The sequence below is a fragment of the Acartia tonsa genome, chromosome 4 (assembly GCF_053477335.1).
Source record: "Acartia tonsa isolate MP-2025a chromosome 4, ASM5347733v1, whole genome shotgun sequence".
NCBI classification, from domain to species: domain Eukaryota; kingdom Metazoa; phylum Arthropoda; class Copepoda; order Calanoida; family Acartiidae; genus Acartia; species Acartia tonsa.
Genome location: NC_137263.1, coordinates 45,546,613 through 45,565,767, shown reverse-complemented (window position 1 = coordinate 45,565,767; position 19,155 = coordinate 45,546,613). Strand labels below are relative to the sequence as shown.

General features: G+C 28.5%; 1 protein-coding gene across 6 annotated transcripts in view; it reads right to left on the bottom strand.

Annotated features, from left to right (window-relative positions):
* Positions 1-19,155, bottom strand: part of LOC145317409 (uncharacterized) — a 121,734-nt gene that overhangs the window by 51,001 nt on the left and 51,578 nt on the right. For all 6 annotated transcript variants that reach the window (XR_013878987.1, XR_013878988.1, XR_013878985.1 and 3 more), the window contains one exon: positions 13,150-13,190. The gene's annotated coding sequence lies outside the window, so the exon portion shown is untranslated. The remainder of the gene's footprint in view (positions 1-13,149; positions 13,191-19,155) is intronic.

Sequence of the window (19,155 nt, the reverse complement as noted above, 5' to 3'; positions counted from 1 at the left end):
GACTTTTGAGTGAGATGGATAACCTCCCACAAAATAGTTTACAACGTTCTTGGAACTATAAAAAGCACCACTGTGAAGTAGAACCATATCCAGTCAGCGGTTAATAAAATCCTTTGCCACACATACACAAAGACAGATAGAAATCATGTTACTTTTATATAAGGATATATATCTCCCTGTTTAGCCCTGATTGAAATACAAAACATGGGGAGAAAAAGCAGAGAAAGAAAAAAAGGGAAGGTAAGATCAAAAGTGAAACAAATGCGGTTTTATAAATCACGAAAATAGATGATTTTTCTAGCCTCAAGTTAAAAACAGATTTGTTTTCGTAATCATTTTACACAAAATTACACCAATTTTTGTTCTAATTGAAAGTAAATTAATCATTATCTCCAATCTAATGTTTATATGTAAAAATATGCCTTTGGTTGTTAAATATATGAGGAAAGAATTGGTTCCCTCTAGAGTAGAAAAAACTGCTAAAAGTGTTAGGAAATTGCCTAAGAAACATCAGGATTACTATAAGGAGTAAATAAAATCTTTCCTCCTAATTCTAGTGTGTAAAGTTCTGCCTTTGATTGCTGATAAAAAGATATGCGGCTGTATATCAATTTGACTGTTACTTTAATACATCATGAAATATTGCGATCCTGATTCTAAATTACATTGTCCTGATTAAATTACATTGTTAATTCTTACCTGACTTAAGGAGGGTCCACGTGGATTTAAAAAACTAAAGTTTGCCTTACCTAAAAAGAAATAAAAAATACTAAAATACTTAAGATTATTGTTTTTGAACAAGCCAACCAGTTAAGAATAATTAATCTAGGTTTTCTATTTTTTACCTTTCTTAGATATTAATATATGAACTTTATTATTCCTCAAGATTTCTGATTTCTTTAAGAGATTTCAGAAAGAACTGTCAAATTTAACAAGATTTCAAACTCTTGAATTTAGGAATAATTTTTTAAAAAATAAAAATTCTATGTACAAAGTTTTGCCATTGGTTGTCTAATCATTCTATTATATTTCTATTACATTTAATTACAAAATGAAGTTTATTTTGCATTACTTGTTTCATGTACAGATGTGTACAATCCGCAGATGCTTATAATAGACTTCATTTCCATATTTGATTATTCTAATACATTTGTATAATATTAATCAGATATAAACCTAGGTAGTAGATATACCCCTCTGATCCCATGTGATTATTCTAATATATTTCTATTATATTAATCAGATAAAATCCTAGGTAGTAGATATACCCCTCTGATCCCATGTAATTATTCTACTTTATTTCTATTATATTAATCAGATTTAGGCCTATATTGTAGATATACACCTCTGATCCTATATGATTATTCTAATATATTTCTATTATATTAATCCGATATAAGCCTAGATGGTAGATATACCCCTCTGATCCTATATGATTATTCTAATATATTTCTATTATATTAATCAGATATAAGCCTAGATGGTAGACATCTAGCCGATAACGAGTATTTCTTTAAAACAACCAATCCTATTTTCAAAAGTAGTTGAATTTGGGTATTAATTCAGATCTTTTATATAGGGAAGAAATACACAATTCAAGCTTTTTTTGTACAGTTTGGATCATGGAAAGAAAACGAAGTATTGGGTTTCGTCGTATTTTCACGCTAGCTTTCAATAGGTTATTTTAGGTTAGGAAAATATTAATGATTGTCCTGCAGGGTTCGGAAATAGGCCCCGCAGTGTTAGAACCCCCGGCAGGGGCTAGAAATAGGATAAAAGCTACTGTGAATATACGACGAACCCGTTACTTCGTTTTCTTTCTATGATCCCACATTATAACGTCATTTAATCTATATTGGATTTCAAAACAAACACCCCTAAAAACTTTTTCTTTAGGTATCAAGATACAAATTTTGCTATTTACCTTTCTTACTAATAATAACGGCTACATTAAATGAGCACCAATAAGGAATGCCCTTCTAATCAATATAATTGGGACACAGAAAAAAAGTAAATGACATACTAGAAAAAATAACAGAGATACTATAAAGGTCATAACCCTCTACATTTTTTTCAGGAACCATGTCTTAAATTTGTAAAAGATAAATAGGTATTAACTTCAATCAAAAGTTTATGATCAAATTAAAGATTAGATATAAATCAGTTATTTAAGAAAAATAACTAATAACTATTCCATCTTAGTTATTAAAGTGTAGTTAATCCAGTTCTATAATTGAATAGAATGCTCTCGTCACTAACATTTCAATTAATTCACTTATAAAACTTGGTACCAAATTCTTTTGAAAAATTAAGTGTACATTAGTATTTCAACTTAAAATTCCGAGTTTGTTTTCTTAGTTATTTTATCTATTTTATTAAGACAACACCTTTTGTTAGTTCGATAATGGGGTCTTTTTTATACGTAGTTTTTTTGTTATTGGTCACTAAAAAAAAATTTCTTGTAACCCAGCTATTTTCTAAGTAGATTATATTATTATTTTCATTAATTGCCTAAAAATTATTCTTTATGTAAAATTTTTAATTATCCACTGTTAAAATTGTACTGAAAAAAAATTTCTATAAGTTAATCAATTTCCTTTAATTAGAAAATAAAATGTATGGAAAACATAAAAAAAATAATTAAATCCAGTATGACCCTAAAATTAATCTTTGATCCATTATTGAAAATAAAAATATTTTGATATAAATTAATGACTCTGCAATTTTACCTGTAACATTTTACAATAACGATAACATCCAATAACAGCGAGGCTATTTGAAAATATTTCTTTTTCAAGCCCTGTTTAAATTTTTTAAAACAAAATTATGACACTTTTAGTTTTGGTTCAAAGAATATTTGAAGATATTTTGACACCTAATTTAACATTTTTTACGTAATTATCATTTTTTTTACAATTTTAATATGTTAATTTTTACGGAGATTGGTTTAAATGATAGGTTCATTATTGCAAGGCTTAGGACATTTATAATAATCCTAATATTAAGTTTTGTCTTTCATATTTTCAAAAAATTAGGGAAGATAATTTACATTTTATATTTTTCTCCTATTATTTGAGGTTTTCATGAAGTAGAATAATTTTAGTTAAGAACTATCAACCACCCTTTTCGATAATCCCTAATTGTTTTTCTAAATTAAAGGAGGATGTGCTTAAGGACCATTTGGGCAGGGGGGGGGGGTTTACTCGAGAACCCTTAGAGCTAGAGGGAGCTAATTTTGGATTTAAGCTTCTATGGGGCCAAAGTTACTTTTAAAATTATTGTCGACCCCCCACCCCCCCAAAAATTTTTTTTTGGGGGGGGTAAAAATTTTTTTTATTGCATTTCTCGCCGAATTAGGCAATTTGGAATCATTTGAGACCATGTTATTTTTTTCAAATTCTCGTTTATGAAGGTATATCTTAAATACAGTATGCTACTCTCTTAGTTTTAAAGATAATTGGATGAAATCTTTTTGATTGTGTCACTAATTACCCCAAGTTTTTGTATCTTTAAAAAAAAAACGGCTTGTAAGACGAAAAATTTTTGAAAAAAATAACATGGTCTCAAATGATTCCAAATTGCCTAATTCGGCGAGAAATGCAATAAAAAATTTCTTTTTTGGTGGCGGCGGAAAACGGCGGCGGACGGCGGGAGCGGCAGTCCCGCCGCCGTTTTTTTTAAAGATACAAAAACTTGGGGTAATTAGTGACACAATCAAAAAGATTTCATCCAATTATCTTTAAAACTAAGAGAGTAGCATACTGTATTTAAGATATACCTTCATAAACGAGAATTTGAAAAAGTCCCCCCGCAGGGTTGCTTGTAAGGCGAAAAATTTTTGAAAAAAATAACATGGTCTCAAATGATTCCAAATTGCCTAATTCGGCGAGAAATGCAATAAAAAAAAATTTTTACCCCCCCCCCCAAAAAAAATTTTTTTTTGGGGGGGTGGGGGGTCGACGATAATTTTAAAAGTAACTTTGGCCCCATAGAAGCTTAAATCCAAAATTAGCTCCCTCTAGCTCTAAGGGTTCTCGAGTAAACCCCCCCCCCTGCCCAAATGGTCCTTAAGCACATCCTCCTTTTATTTATTTTATTCTTTTCGGAGTGTTCAGTACTTGAACATTTCGAGCGTGGCTATAGATTTAAGTGACAATGGATAGTTGGTTTAAAACTAAAATTAATATTTACCTAACTTCATAACTTTTGAGAGACTAGATCACTTTATCTACTATTGTCTTATCACTATACATGTAAAAAATATGAATAAAGAGTGTTATCAAAGAAAGAATAACAAATTTTGTCCTCATTGAATAAAGGGAAGATTAATTTATCTTGCATTGAGGTATTCCTGTTTCTATAATATTGTATAGAATAAATCTAAATAAGGAATGTTGCCTAGAAAAGGAGCCACCCTAAATATTCTAGGGATAAACGATATCACAGAAACCTAATATATAACATCTCGTTTCATAGTCAATTTGAAAGGCTGTACGTCCATTTATATATTCTTACTGAAATTGTCTGCTGTCATATTGCTATGAAACTGGTAGAAGGATGTTAAATTTTTAAAATAGGAACCTCAGTTAATTTTTCTGTGATTTACCTTTATCTTAACCAAAGCTCAATGTTTAATGTACTCTTAAATAAATATAGCACGTTGACTATACTTTAATGTCTAATTAAAATAAGTATCTTTTCAAATGTAATACCTAATCATGTAGTAAAATCTGTTTAATTTACTCAGCTCAAAAGAAACGTAGCAATTCTTTCTACTAGATTTTAAAAAAAAACATGCCTTAGAATTAAAATTGTTGTACAAAATATTAAATTCCAACGATGCTTACAAATATTTAAAATGCTGGGAGAGTGTATTAACAAAGACACCCCCACACAAACTATTTAGATGGTGTGTCTTCAATTACACCAAATGTTTTATTATATTCAGTCACTCAGGCCACAAATTGTTACAAGTTCACAATATGCAGCAGGCTATGGGACATTGGACTTAAATTACACTTGTATCCAAAGTTTTACAACCACGTTTTTAGTTGACTTTGAATTTTTGGGTACTTTAATTCAATTGTGATTTCATGTTGTAAATATGTCCAAAATAATTTTAACATACAAAAGAAGTAATTTTGTTTTTCGTTATTGGGGATGTAAATCATTTTATATTTCATTGTCATATCCCTTAAGATCCATAAAAATATGTTAATTTAACTTTGCTTCCCTTTCATCATTTAACACCTCTATAATTTATTTGCAATATCTTTCTGTGATTATGACATTATGCGAAAATGATATCACTCCTATTTAGATAGATTCATCTATGTAAATATTTCAGGGTTTATATTCTTAGAGTATGCCTTTTAGCATATCTTCTTGGAATTAAAATATACTACATACATTAAAAAATATACGAATGATTGATGTAAGAGTAGTATCAAATGGCCTACAAAATGTGCGGAGATGATATCCAAAGTTGAAACCTAGGGCCTTTTATGTTGGGAGAAATCTTTACCTAAATTACCTAAAAGATCAATTTTAATACGAATATTTTAGAAATTCTCTCCATTTCTCTACCTTAAAGAATAAGTATGTATATATTATAGATACATATTACTCTTTTATTTTGCATATTAGGAACTATTGCAGTGTCTACAGGAATAGGTAAATGGAAAACTTACAGGTTAAAACATACTTTTAAAAATAAGCATTATTCTATAACTAGGTAATGAAGAAAAAATAATTTGATTTTTGAAAAATCAAAGGCACATAAAAGTCAAGCTTTCATGAAATGTAAAAAGAACTTAATGCTAACATTTTAGAGATCTTAAATCACAGACTGATAAAAATTGATTGTAAAAGTTAGTAAAACTTATGAATAAACTTTGTGAAATATCTGGTTCCTAATCCTTAAATTAATAAATAAGGCAAACCAAGCATTTATATTAAAAGTATAATCCTTAAATTCATGAGTTCAGTGATTCAAAATATTTAAATCTTAGTCCCAATTCTTAAATCCATGAATGAAGCTAACCAAAACATTTAATGTTATGTAAATTGTATGGAATATGCTATTTATTTAAGCCATCATAAGTCTATGAATAAAATAAAATATATCATTATAGCAGAGTGAAGCTTTCTTATAAATAACTTTATTCATGAATTTTAAAAAAATAAACAAGGATGTCAACATACATAAGTAAAAGCACAAAAAATAACGGATAGACAAATAAGACAAATTGAGTTGTAGAGCAAATATTCAGTTATCATGAAAAAAATAAGATAAATCATTGAAAACAAATTAAAATACCTTTATATAAAAAAAGTATTTTTATCTATTGAAGGATAAGAACGACGTACTAAGCAAATCATATAATAAATGCTCATTGGTACAGAGAATCTTCACTAATAATGTCAGCCGAAAAAATGAACCCCCCCCCCATAATGTCACGGACAAAGTGAATTTCGGTAAGAATAAAAAGATTTTATTTATTTTTAAAAATTCCTTTTTTCAAAGTACTTAATATTTTTAACCTGTTTTTTTTTTGTTAAAATCATATTAATTTTAACTTCTATAAAAGCTTGTTGCTTTCTTAAGAATTTTTGCAAATATGGTTGTTATTTTATAGAATTGAGATGGCTTGAATAAAGCGAAATATATTTTCTACTAAGAAGTGTGTTCTTATTGTGTAGTACAGCTCTAGCCGTGCGTTTTTAAGAATAAATTTATTTGTGTGACATAAAAATCAAGATTAATAGCTTCTTATTGCCACGCAACTTAAAGATAAAATTGTTCTTGTTTAAGATAGAATGTGGTTCAATCAAAATGAATAATAAAAGTATTGAGTATATTTAACTATATTACAAATCTATAGGTATATGGCTTGATCAGGGAGTGATATGACAACTGAAATAAAAATAACACACTCATCTTCAATGATAAATTCACTGAGTGAAAAAGTCTCTGATACTTCTTAGTTATTAATAGAATTATATTTCATGGCACCCTCTTCAGTCTTGTAGCTGGATGTTAAAAAGATTGAATTTAATACCAAAACTTTAGTAAAGAAGTTGTATCAACTTTTTTTTTTATAGCTAGCCGGTTCTTTTAGTAAGTAGTAGATGTAAAATTTTTCATAGAATTCAGATATGCAATCGGTTTTTTTGTAGACCTCTTATTTTTTAAGTAATTTAAGTTTTTAAAAAAAATAATTAAGTCGGTTTTAAGGTACTAAAACGCAACAAAATAAAAGAAGAAAATGGCCAGTAAGAACAAAAATAGTAAGATCTTTAATTTGACACCTTTCTTTTAAAATTCTGTTGAGTAATTATTGAAAAAATCTATTTTTTTAACCTCGGTATAATAAAAACTTTAGACCTAAATATTTTCTCAAACAGACATAAAAAACATGGGTTCATATATACCTTCAGAATCAGAAAAATATTACGAATCCATTGTAAGCAAAATTGAAAAAAATTAAAAAATTAAAAAATTAAAGAAATGGCCAATTATTTTTTTTGTTCAGACAACACTGTTGTCTTCCCTTTTTTACCCCCTCTTTACCCCCTCTTTACCCCCTTCCCATTTTTATACTCAATTGAAGAATTAAGACGTTGCCTGTACAATATAATATGATATTTTCATATAATTCCTTTTATTGTAGTTTATATACTATATTGTAAACTTTTTTTTTCAATTTTGCTTACAATGGATTCGTAATATTTTTCTGATTCTGAAGGTATATATGAACCCATATTTTTTTATTTGTGAAATAATAAAATTAAGTTCAAAGTTTTTATTCTCGTGGGTTAAAAAAAATCGATTTTTTCAATAATTACCTGACAGAATTGAAAAAGTAAGGTGTCAAATTAAAGATCTTACTATTTTTGTTCATAATGACCATTTTCTTTCTTTTTTTTGTTGCATTTTAGTACCTTAAAATCGACTTAATTTTTTTTTTTAAAACTTAAATTACTTAAAAAATAAGAGGTCTACAAAAAAACCGATTGCATATCTGAATTCTATGAAAAATTTTACATCTACTACTTACTAAAAGAACCGGCTAGCTATAAAAAAAATAGTTGATACACCTTCTTTAGCAAAATAGTAAAGAACTTATGTTAAAACCAATGGACAAATAAAATAAAATAAACACTACTGAGAATTGATGCAACCATCAAATAACAAAAGTTTAGACCAGTGATAATTGAGTGTCCCATTTTCTAACCTTCACAACATTTATGTTATTTGTACAATTTGTGCAATTCTGTCTTTGGGGGCTTTAAAGTAACAGAGGGAAGAAAGAGCTGTAGCTAAATCTAATTGCTTTGGTCCTCTTTGTGGTAATTAAAGTTATGAAATGTTAAGGGGTAGTATGTCTCTCTGTTCTTCCTAACGATTTGAATATTAGGTTCTCATTATCAGAAAAACATTAAACAGGGCATGGTTAGGTAAGGGTGTGATAATTTCTAATGGGAATTTAAACCCCTTATCTCATAAAAAAGGTTTTTCTAAAGGTGGTTGGTATGTAATAATTTCCTACTCTAAAAACCTTAAAGTCTTAAAAATACTTCTTGTTTTGAATATAAATATCGTACAAAAACAAAACATAGTTGACATAATATTTTGTTGAGGATATTGCGTGCACAGAATGTAAAAAGTGCATCATTTTGACAATGTCATTTTTAGCACAATTAAACTTGTTGCTATTTCTACCCCTCGATTCGCAAAATTCTGTCATTTGCACCAAAAGAAATCTTTGCCAGACAAACAGAATATTATTCATTTTTGTTTATATCAATTTCAGCAGAGTGAAAAATTATATCTTATTTGACTAACGGATTTACACAGTAATCCAGAAAAAATAGCCCTTGTGACTTAATAAAATAGCTTAAATCCTGGGATCCTTGTAAAGCTTCCCTAGAATAATGAACCTTTTTAGTGGTTAACAAGATTTTGACAGACAAAATTTTAACTACTTTACAAAAAAAAAGTTTATTTTTACTGATTTAGATATGTAAAAAGAATGATAATTGCGGTACAAACGAATAAAAGGGAAAATAGCTCCCCAAAGTTTACAGCATCATAAAATGCAACAATTTCATCAACAATTTTTAATAAATGCTGTATCACATTTTTTAAGCAAAGCTTTTCTATAATGGGAAATATCTGGCTGTATATATACAAGAAACATTTACTAGGGTGATCTATTCATCTCATATCAAAGCTTAATATTTTTTCAAAAGAGGACAAGATAAAAGTATTTTGATAACTTCATAATAAAATATTCAATCCTAAAGCATTTTTTCATTTTCTGTAACAAAGTGTCCCAAATATCTCTGATTATTATTATCTTATAATTTAAATAATGAACAGCACATAATTAATATTTCAGTAAACATATGTGATCTATTTAAATAATCAATTTAATGAAATGATAAACAAGGATGACAACATTCAAAAGTAGAGATACATCTATTTGAACTTGAAAAGCAAGTAAACAACGCGGATTATTAACTATTTTTCTAGATACTTGTATTGTTACCTATCTAACTTATTTTGAACAATAGTATTCTGTGATTGATCTCTATAAAGAAAATATTGTTGGAAAAGGTTGATACTAAATCTAATGTAAATTGTCCATGTGTTTTAATTATGAATAATGAGGTGCTATAAATGACATATCATAAAAATGCAAATTGGATCAGAATTGTAAAAAAGTAGCAAATATGCCAATTAATTTTAAATAAAAAAGGATGACAAAACTATTTTTAATTTATTTCAAAACTAAGGGTCTGGGGGTTATCGCTGCTTAATCGAAATTTGGTTGCAAGCAACGACAAGTTATATGAAAACAAAACCTTGAAACTTAAAATTTTGGCTCAAAGTATACCACTGTGAAAAGTGGTGAAAGAGATGTCAGCTGAAACAATATTTGTTGAGCACATAACACCAAACAATACAAATCTTGCAAACTCACCAAAAAATGCGACTTAGCCTTTAGAAAATTAGGGAAGGAGTTATATCACTGAATTTAAACATTATAGTCTAAAAACTTACTAGGACTAATGCAACGCTTCCTTATAAATAAAGACCTATCAGTTCTCCTTTTAAAGGTATCCTAATAACACGTGAAATTACCAGAGAGAGAGGGGACAATGGGCTGTTTATTACACCAATCCCCAAAGTTTTGCGATAATGTTTTATTATTCGTTGGCTTTACAACTTTGGGACTTTAGTGAATTTTGACTGGTTGGTTAATCAAGTTAAATGTTCAAACGTTTCAACCACTAATTTGAATCTATAGAAGGGGTAATTTTGTGTATCATCATTGGGGATGTACATCATTTTATTGGCCATTGGCTTATCCTATTGGATCCCTGTGAAATTGTTGACAGGACAAACAAAAACATACCCAACACAATCGCTACAAATAACTTATGGTAATAATGCAAGAAACACCAAAACAAGCCCAAACAAAGTAATGGATATATCTTGTCAATTTATAACACTCTTAATGTTTTCCTTACATTAATTATAACATTTTCTGCAAGATATTAAAAATCTGACCATCATTTGTCACTAATGATTATTTTTAAAAATAAGAATTGTTCTATTGATTTAAAACTTCTTCATTGTTTTTTATTATCAAAACAACTGCAGTTATAAAAAAAATACAGACAAAGATCGAACAATCGATGTGTTTTAAACAGTAGATTTACCTATAGGAAGTAATTTACAACAAAACTTAAATTAAATTAATAAATTCAAATGTAAAATTTCAATTACTACTAAAAAGTCTCCCCCTGACAAAAAGTTGAAGTGAAAGGGGATTAATTTTACGCCCAGTACACACTTACAAGGGATATTTAGGGACACAGTGTAAAAAACACTAAGAATATAGAATTTTTTTAAAAATCGTAAATTCCCTCTAAAAATTGTAAATGGCTTAAGTGGCCTGCAAAGTAATTCACAGGGGGGTGTGTGAATCCATTAAGGGGTGAAAAAAAGGAAAGGATAGGCCTACAAAATTTTAATGTTACGGAGGGTGTTGGACCCCTACGACACGCCACTGAACATTATAGTAAAATAAAATAAAAAGTATCTAAAGAGGTCAATCATCTCAAATATTAAATTCATCTTTAAATAATAAAACCTGGTTTTACGCGAAGTACTTTGTATTGAACTATAGATAATAAATTAAATTAAGCTTAAGTTCATTGTTAGGATTAAGGCCTTTAAAGGTGTTAGTTATAGTACAATACTAGCGATGAGCTTATGTAGAATCAAAAATTTACTAATAGTGTCATTAATATAAATAAAAAATAAAGTAATAAAGCAATTTTACCATTATAAAATAAAAACTGTATTAAAATATCCGTTTTTCAATACAAAATTCCACAGTGAAGTATTTAGTATTTATTTGATTGCATGAAAAATGTTATCAAAAGAATCTAAATAGGTAAAGCTAGGATAAATAAAATACTCGAGCTTTAAATCGATACTTAAGATCAGCCGTTTGATATCAGTATGCTTTTTAAAGCATTTTTATTCTAAATGAATGTTCTATTTTTGATATTAAGTGGCAGCGCTCATAACTTGTAGGGAATTTTTAAGTCTCATATTTAAATAGCTTGGTTTTGCTCCGCTAATGATAATTATAATTGTTTTTGCTTAATTCTTTTCTTTAGATTAGTTCCAGCCTGCCCTGAAAAATTAAGGAAGCAATTCTTGGTATATTTTATATATTTTGTAAAATTATAAATAATCAAATCATGCCTTTTTGAATAATGTTACTTCACATAAAGCTGCTAAATATTTTGTTGGACAATTTTAAAAATCAGTTAGTTAAAGTATAGAAGATTTATCTAGTTCATAAATATTTTGAAGGTTTTCTGGTAAAGTAGTTGTTAGTGATAAAGGCATGTTTGTAGCATTGTAGCATTACAGACTAATTGCATATAGTACGGAAAAAATTGGCTAGATTGGCCGAAAACTTATTAAATATTAACTAAGGCAACGCCTAGCACCCCAGGAAGAAATACTCCCACACCTTTTTCAAGAATAGCATTGCTTTGCTATAATTAGAGTCTGTACGTCTACAATATATCAAATTAAATGCTTATCATTAAAATAATTGAAATTATTAAAGATAATACAATAATATTCAAAAAGAACATCAATATTACCACCAATGTTTAATGGTCAAAATGGGAAATAGGGAATTATGCTAACACCCCTTCGGGAAAGGAAACCTTTATCTTTCTAGGCTCTACATTGCTTACCCTAATCTAACCAACACAAATGAAATGTAATTTTTTATGTTTTGAAAATATTAAGGGAGGATGACAGCATTTCTATCCTTGAAATTTAGAGGATTTTACCATATTTTGTTTGAAATTAATGACTTCAAAGTCAAAAGACTCATTGGACCATGTTATTGTTTATGTGTCAGAATATTTTGCAAACAAAAATGTAAGATTTACTTATGTGGCGCATCTAATCTATAATTCTATCCATAATAGATATTTGTAATTAATCTTGTATATTATTACAAAATGTTTTAATTTGTAAACATTTGGGTTTTACTTTTTAGATAAGCAAATTATAGGTTTTGAAACATCCCTCATCCCTAACCCCTTAAAAGAGCAATGTCCCCGTTGGGTTATAAGATAAAAACTTAAGTTGGTTGATGGAATAACCAAGGGTAAAGTAGCTAATTATGCACTGATCAAAAGTTGTATTTGATAGAATTGTCCATAGAGAAAAAAAAGGTGTAGTACAACAAATATACCTTTAATATACATTTTTTGGTATTCTAACCCAATCAAATCATAATTTTTTATTCTTTTAAAATATGAGTAAAAACTACATTTCCAAACTTTTTGACGAACAGGCCTTACTTACAGAAGAGCTTGACATTTGAAAATAAAGATGACAAGCTAATCAAAACTTTGATTGAGAATTCTCATACTTGGCAAAGAGAACGAGTTTTCATTCAAAAATGTATACATCTCAAGGTATATGATATGTGCACTAGTTGAGCAGTTATATCTTTATTTATTTGCTCATATTCAAATGACCATATAAATCTTTTAAAAATAAAAGTAGTAGATATCAAAATTAAGATAAAATCCTACCTTTTATATATTCTCTTTACTCATTTGCAGGGTTTCTTTTTCTGAAAAAAAGATATTATTAGAAAATGAGTCAAATAACAAGGACACATTAATCTAAGCAAATCTGATTGACAGTTATATTATTCAGACATTTGGATAAAGATGTAAATCAATTTAATTACAGAAAAAAACATATTAAAAGCCATTTTAGAGCATACAGCTAAAGTAAAGTAACCATACCCAAAACAAATAAACTAACATACAAACAAATAAGACTTATAGATTTAGAATACCTTAACTGTCTAACAAATATATACATATTTAGCTTCATATAAAAATTGAGAAGCTCAATAAATTTAGAAAAATCCAGCTCTACGCTAAGAGAACCAATTCAAATAAATATAAGGTTAAATCCCATTACATTAAAGTAGCTCGTCGCTTCCATATCCCACCCTTCATCCAAACTATCTTTATTTCATTCCACATATTTATTCTAGGTCTCTACAGAATGCAAGAAGAAAGTTTCCAACATGATTTTAATTAAGATATAAAACATGAAATCTTTATGCCTCACAAAAAAAGGAGGGTAGGGCTGTGTACGCTCTATCCACTTGCCATTGGTAGAAAAAACCAAAATTAATTTTCTAACTTTTGCTCAAATACAAAACTTGGTTAATTTTAGCTTTATTTGTGAAGTTCTAGATTAATTTCCATATAAAACAGCATAAAAATTAAAATTTTTTTTTTAGCATAAGTAGACAAGTGCGATTTATGATGAAATTGGAATATTTTAAAAGCTCAATAAACTTTTTAATTAGATCGTTTTAATGCTTAATAATCAGGGAAAATAATATTTCAGATTCGATAAGAACAGTCAAATATACTACAGATTTATAAGGATTTTTAGGGATCTAAAGGGATAAGACAATGACCGTTAAATTGATGTACATCCCCAGTGTTAATACACTAAATTACCCCTTCTGTAGATTACAATTAATAATTGAAACATTTGGACTCTCAACTTAATGAATCAACCAACCAAAATTCATTAAAAGTCCCCAAAAATGTTAAGCCAACGAATAAGAAATCTTTATCAAAAACTTTGGGGACTAGTGTAATAAACAGCCCATTGTCCCTATTCTTCCTGCTGTAATTTAATACCAGCTGCGCAACTAAAAAATATGTTTGATTGTAGGACAGCTCTGTGTATTTAGCCTGGAGGGATGCTAATTTAGACAACAGTAGAAATACAGACTGACAGACAGACATACAGACAGATAGATATCAAAATAGATTATCAAAGAAATGGAAAATCATAAAGAAAGGCATTATGAAATTAAATATAGCAAACAAAAATAAACTAAGATTTTATATAATTGTATTGCAGAATGTATTAAGTTTGTGTACTGTACGTCAAGTAAAATCTCTCAAATGGCCAATTCACTGGAGATACTTTAAAGAAATTGTAAAATCCTTATCCCATATCCTATGGAAAAGGGAATATATGAATAAGAGAGATTTTTAAATTTTCCCCAACTTCGACTAACTAGATAGACTGTACATTAATAACAAGTAAAATTAAAATCAAAAAGGTAGAATAACAAATTTTTAAGTTGATACGCTTGTAATATCAAGAAAAATAAATAAATTTACTTAAGTTTTTAATGTGTGAAATGTGAATGTGTGTGTCCATTTAGTAAAAATGGCTTGGCTGGCTAGGTTAGGTTTTTCTATAGGGAAGCTTTGTAATAATTTTTATTATGTTTTAGTAAGGAAAGAGGGGACATTTGACTGTAAATAACAATGGTTTCCAATGTTTTATAAACAAAACTCTTAGTCGTTTGTTTAAAAACTATGGAGAGTATTATTAAATCTAATAAGTTTGTTCAACAAATAACTTTAAAGGGGTAATTTTGTTAATCATCATATCCCTTAAAATACCTTGAAAAAACCTACTTTTTAAAAATTAAAAGTAAAGTTGCTATTAAAGATTATTACAAATATTTTTAAAAGAAATTTAGATAGAACGTTCTACAGACAGACTTAGCCTTATTACATGAAAGCTTTGCTTTATTCAACTACCTACCCTCAAATATTCTATTCATTTTCTAGATAAATTTCTGTTTAGGATAGGTTTGTATTCATATTATAATTTATAGCAAAACCTTTACTATCCTTCTCATATAAAGATTTTTAAAATAAAAAATGGAAGTTAGAAACAAGAGCTTTACTAAAAAAACGCCATTCTTTAGATCGTAAGTAACAATAAAGTAAATCTGCAAGGATATTAATTTAATGGAAGATAAATTTACACCCAATTTCTTCAGTAGAGTAAAGTCATTGGTTGAAAAGTTTGTACACTAAAGGTATATACAAATTAATGAAGAATTAATAATAGTTCCCTAAGTTTCTAATAAAAAAAAAAATAGATATCGTGTTGATCAAAATATGGGTACCAGTAGAGTTTTCAGTCCAAAATCCCCTCCCTCCCTCGCCTATATATTTGACATTGCACTCTCTTAAAGGGTTAAGGTTACAGCTGCGCTACTGATGGACACATTTATCCTTGTTTAAATATTGATAATTAATAAAATCCCACTGGGAGAAGTTGATTTGTATCTAGTTGTACCAACTGCTTATCTTAATTTCGAATCATATCTTTGGCTTTGTCTATAGGTTATAATTAGGGAGAGAGGGAATGTGGACTGTTGTTTACTGGTAACCAAAGTTGTTTAAATCATTCATTAAAATGAATTAGGTACTTTTTTCAAATCCAACAAGTGCAACAATTTTTCACTAATAAATTTTGGGTGTTCATCAATTTATTGTCTTATTCCTGAAGAACCTTGGTTATTATACTAATTGTATACTCTTACTAACAGAGAAAGATATTAAATGTGAAGAATTAATTTTTTTGCAAACAAAATATAATTTTTCTTTAAATAAAATATTTTTTCAAAACCTATTTGTTCTCGATTCTATTCTGTTAGTTAAACCTTTGAAATAATGATTCATATAGGACGATTAAAGACAGTGTTATAAGCATCTCAATAATTGCATCTTAAAAGTAAGTACGTCCTTATAAACTTAAAAATAATTCTTTCTTACTTTTGTAAATATGTTTATTTCTATATTTGATATGCTTGCAATATTTAAATCTTTTCTTCAGAATACACATCCTTGTCAATATTATTATTCATACTTGAAATTTTTGGCAATATCTATTACCTATTACATTTAAATTGGACACTGAGGGTGAGCTGAGAAAAATGGATATGTAACTAAACTTCTGGGGTACCTATATTTTTGGGCAACACAAGGCCATAGAAATGACGAGAAAGCATTGAAATTTTTTTTTGAATTTGTGGAATAACTGAACACTAGATGCATTTTTTTAGAAAAGCATAAAAATAACATGCTAACAAAGGCAGAATGAATACATTTATGTTTGTTAAATTAATCTAAAAGTTACCGAAGACAGAATAAACTGAAATTGGAGGAAAGATCTTTTGTGTCCTTTTCGAAATCGTACCTAACCCTAAAAATCTGTCCAGGGCCAAAGAAATTTTCCCTGAAAAGCCCTCCAGTTGTTACTTTAATCTTAAAAGATATTAAAAAACTTTGTCTTTTAGAATTAAAAACAAAATCGTTATCAATTAAAATTTTCCACTATTTTTGTCAATATTTTAAAAATATTTGTATCTGATTTTAAAAGAATCTTATCAGATTTCTAAACAAAATGTCAGGGAGGACAGGGACAGGTTTTTACCTATTTTAATCATATTATGTAAGCCAAAAATTTATAATTTGAGCCCAGGGAGGGAGGAGACAATAGACTGTAAGTTGTCCTAATTCCAAAGTTTTATAAACACATTTCAACATTTGTAGATAAATATGGGTATTTTTATTAAAGTTAGAATGGTTAAATAAGCAGTATTTACACTTTATCACAAGAAAGAGTTATATAATGCTAATGGGGTTGTACATCAATTTATCGACCATTGTATTATTCCTTAATATCCGTAGGCATCCATTTAGAAGGGTCAAAATAAAAGAGTGGTAGGAATGGAGGGGGGAATAAGAGGAAACTGGTTAAAATCCTACATTAATATACAAAAATCTTATGATTAAAATTGATCAAACTTTAAGAAAAGAAAACCCTGTATCTCTTTAGGAGTGGGACGAATTTACAAACAAGGATGAAGAAATACATAAAAGCAAAGGAAATTGTATCCACTATTTTCAGGGATGTTAAGAGATAAGATATCATTATGACGGAAAATTAATGTAAAAAAATTTAATCTTATGTATATTATAATCATTAGTACAAAAGACTGTACCTAACAATAAAGTATTTGAGTAGTCAAAGAATGAGAGGACGTGTTTATAAAAGAGTTCATTGTCTCCTCCCTCCCTCCAGGAATATTTCATTGTAATTAAGGCCTTTGAGTATTACATCATAAATAGTTATCAAATGGACGTGTCGAACAAACTTTTTGTAACACTTAAAAAAATGCTAGACATATTCAATTATAAGGTTTTAAACTCATGAGACTATTTCATCATACTGGTATTTTTACGTAGAGACTTAAATTCTAGAAGAGAAGAAAGATTTAAAACTGGAATTTAAATTTAAATGACTTCTAAAATGTGTAAAATGAAAGAATGTTTTGAATAAGTTGTATAATTTTAAATATTTATTTTCTTTTTCATTTCACGCCAATGCTACAACATTTCTTGAATTTTATTCGGCCTATCAGCCCCCCACCCCCAATCTAAATTTTCATTTCAATAGTATAAAAGTCCAGGTAAATATGTTTTTTTAACATGTTCTCTTATTCGTTGACTCGAAAACTTTGATTGGTTATTTCAAACTGACAGTGCTAAAACTCTAATAATAATCGAAATTTAAAGAGGTAATTTTGTTAATTATCATGTGGATAATATGTCAGGGTAAATTTTGTCGTTAATTAAGTTTGCTACTATAGTGTTCATTGATTGGCCAGTAGGTTCCTCTAGTAGGAGGGGAGGGGATGAATGTGGGTAGAGGGGTGTTTTCAAATGGTCCAACCTTAAATTGAGAAGAATCTGTGAAAATTTGAAATGTTTGAAACATATTTACATTTGTTTTTTGTATAAGTTTGATGAAACTGTAATCCTAGTTTTACAAACTTTGGAACACGGTTTCTACACCAAAAACAAGGAGAATTTGGCCTTTGAAAAGCGCAGCTGAATAAAAAAATGTGAAATAAATACCTAGATCAAATATTAAAACAACAGATATAGGGATAGGTTAATAGAAGATTTTATCTTCCTCTTTCAGAAGTAAAATTTGTTTAAAATTATCTTTCATTTAAATATGATTTGAAAAAATATCAGGGGGAAATGTCATGGCTCATTAGCAGACAATTCACATATTAGTTTACAATGTATACACTAAGGAACAACATATTTAATTACCTACACATTTGCCAACAAACTATTGGATATACAAAACATAAATTAAAGAATAGCTACGTTCATACAAGTTCAAGTAAAAAATATTTTCAAGTTCATTAAAACTTACATAACTTTACATAAAATAAACTCTATTTTTTCCATGCTTAGTTCAGCTAGTACACGGCTTAAACTAACATTAATTGTCGCGTTTGTATGTGTACTTCTTGAAATAAATATTATGCCCACAAATGGCACAAAACTAGAAAGGGGTGAGAATGGATATAGAATATACATTCATATTATGACATGGAACTCCTTTATAGGTCAGTTCGTTCATAGAGTAAGAATGGAGGGGATGGGGTAAAGGGGGTGGATGGAGGTAAAATCATTTTAGTCCGCTACGAGTTTCATTTTAATAGAGAACTTGAAAATCTGGTGTTAACATCCCATGAATATTAAATCCATTGGGGTAAGAGAAAACAATCAGTAAGGTATAAGTCATGTAGCTTAGCGTGCGAAAACACATATAATTTATAAATATAAATGCAGGAACAACTTAAAAGTTACTTTCTCATATAATGTCCGTCG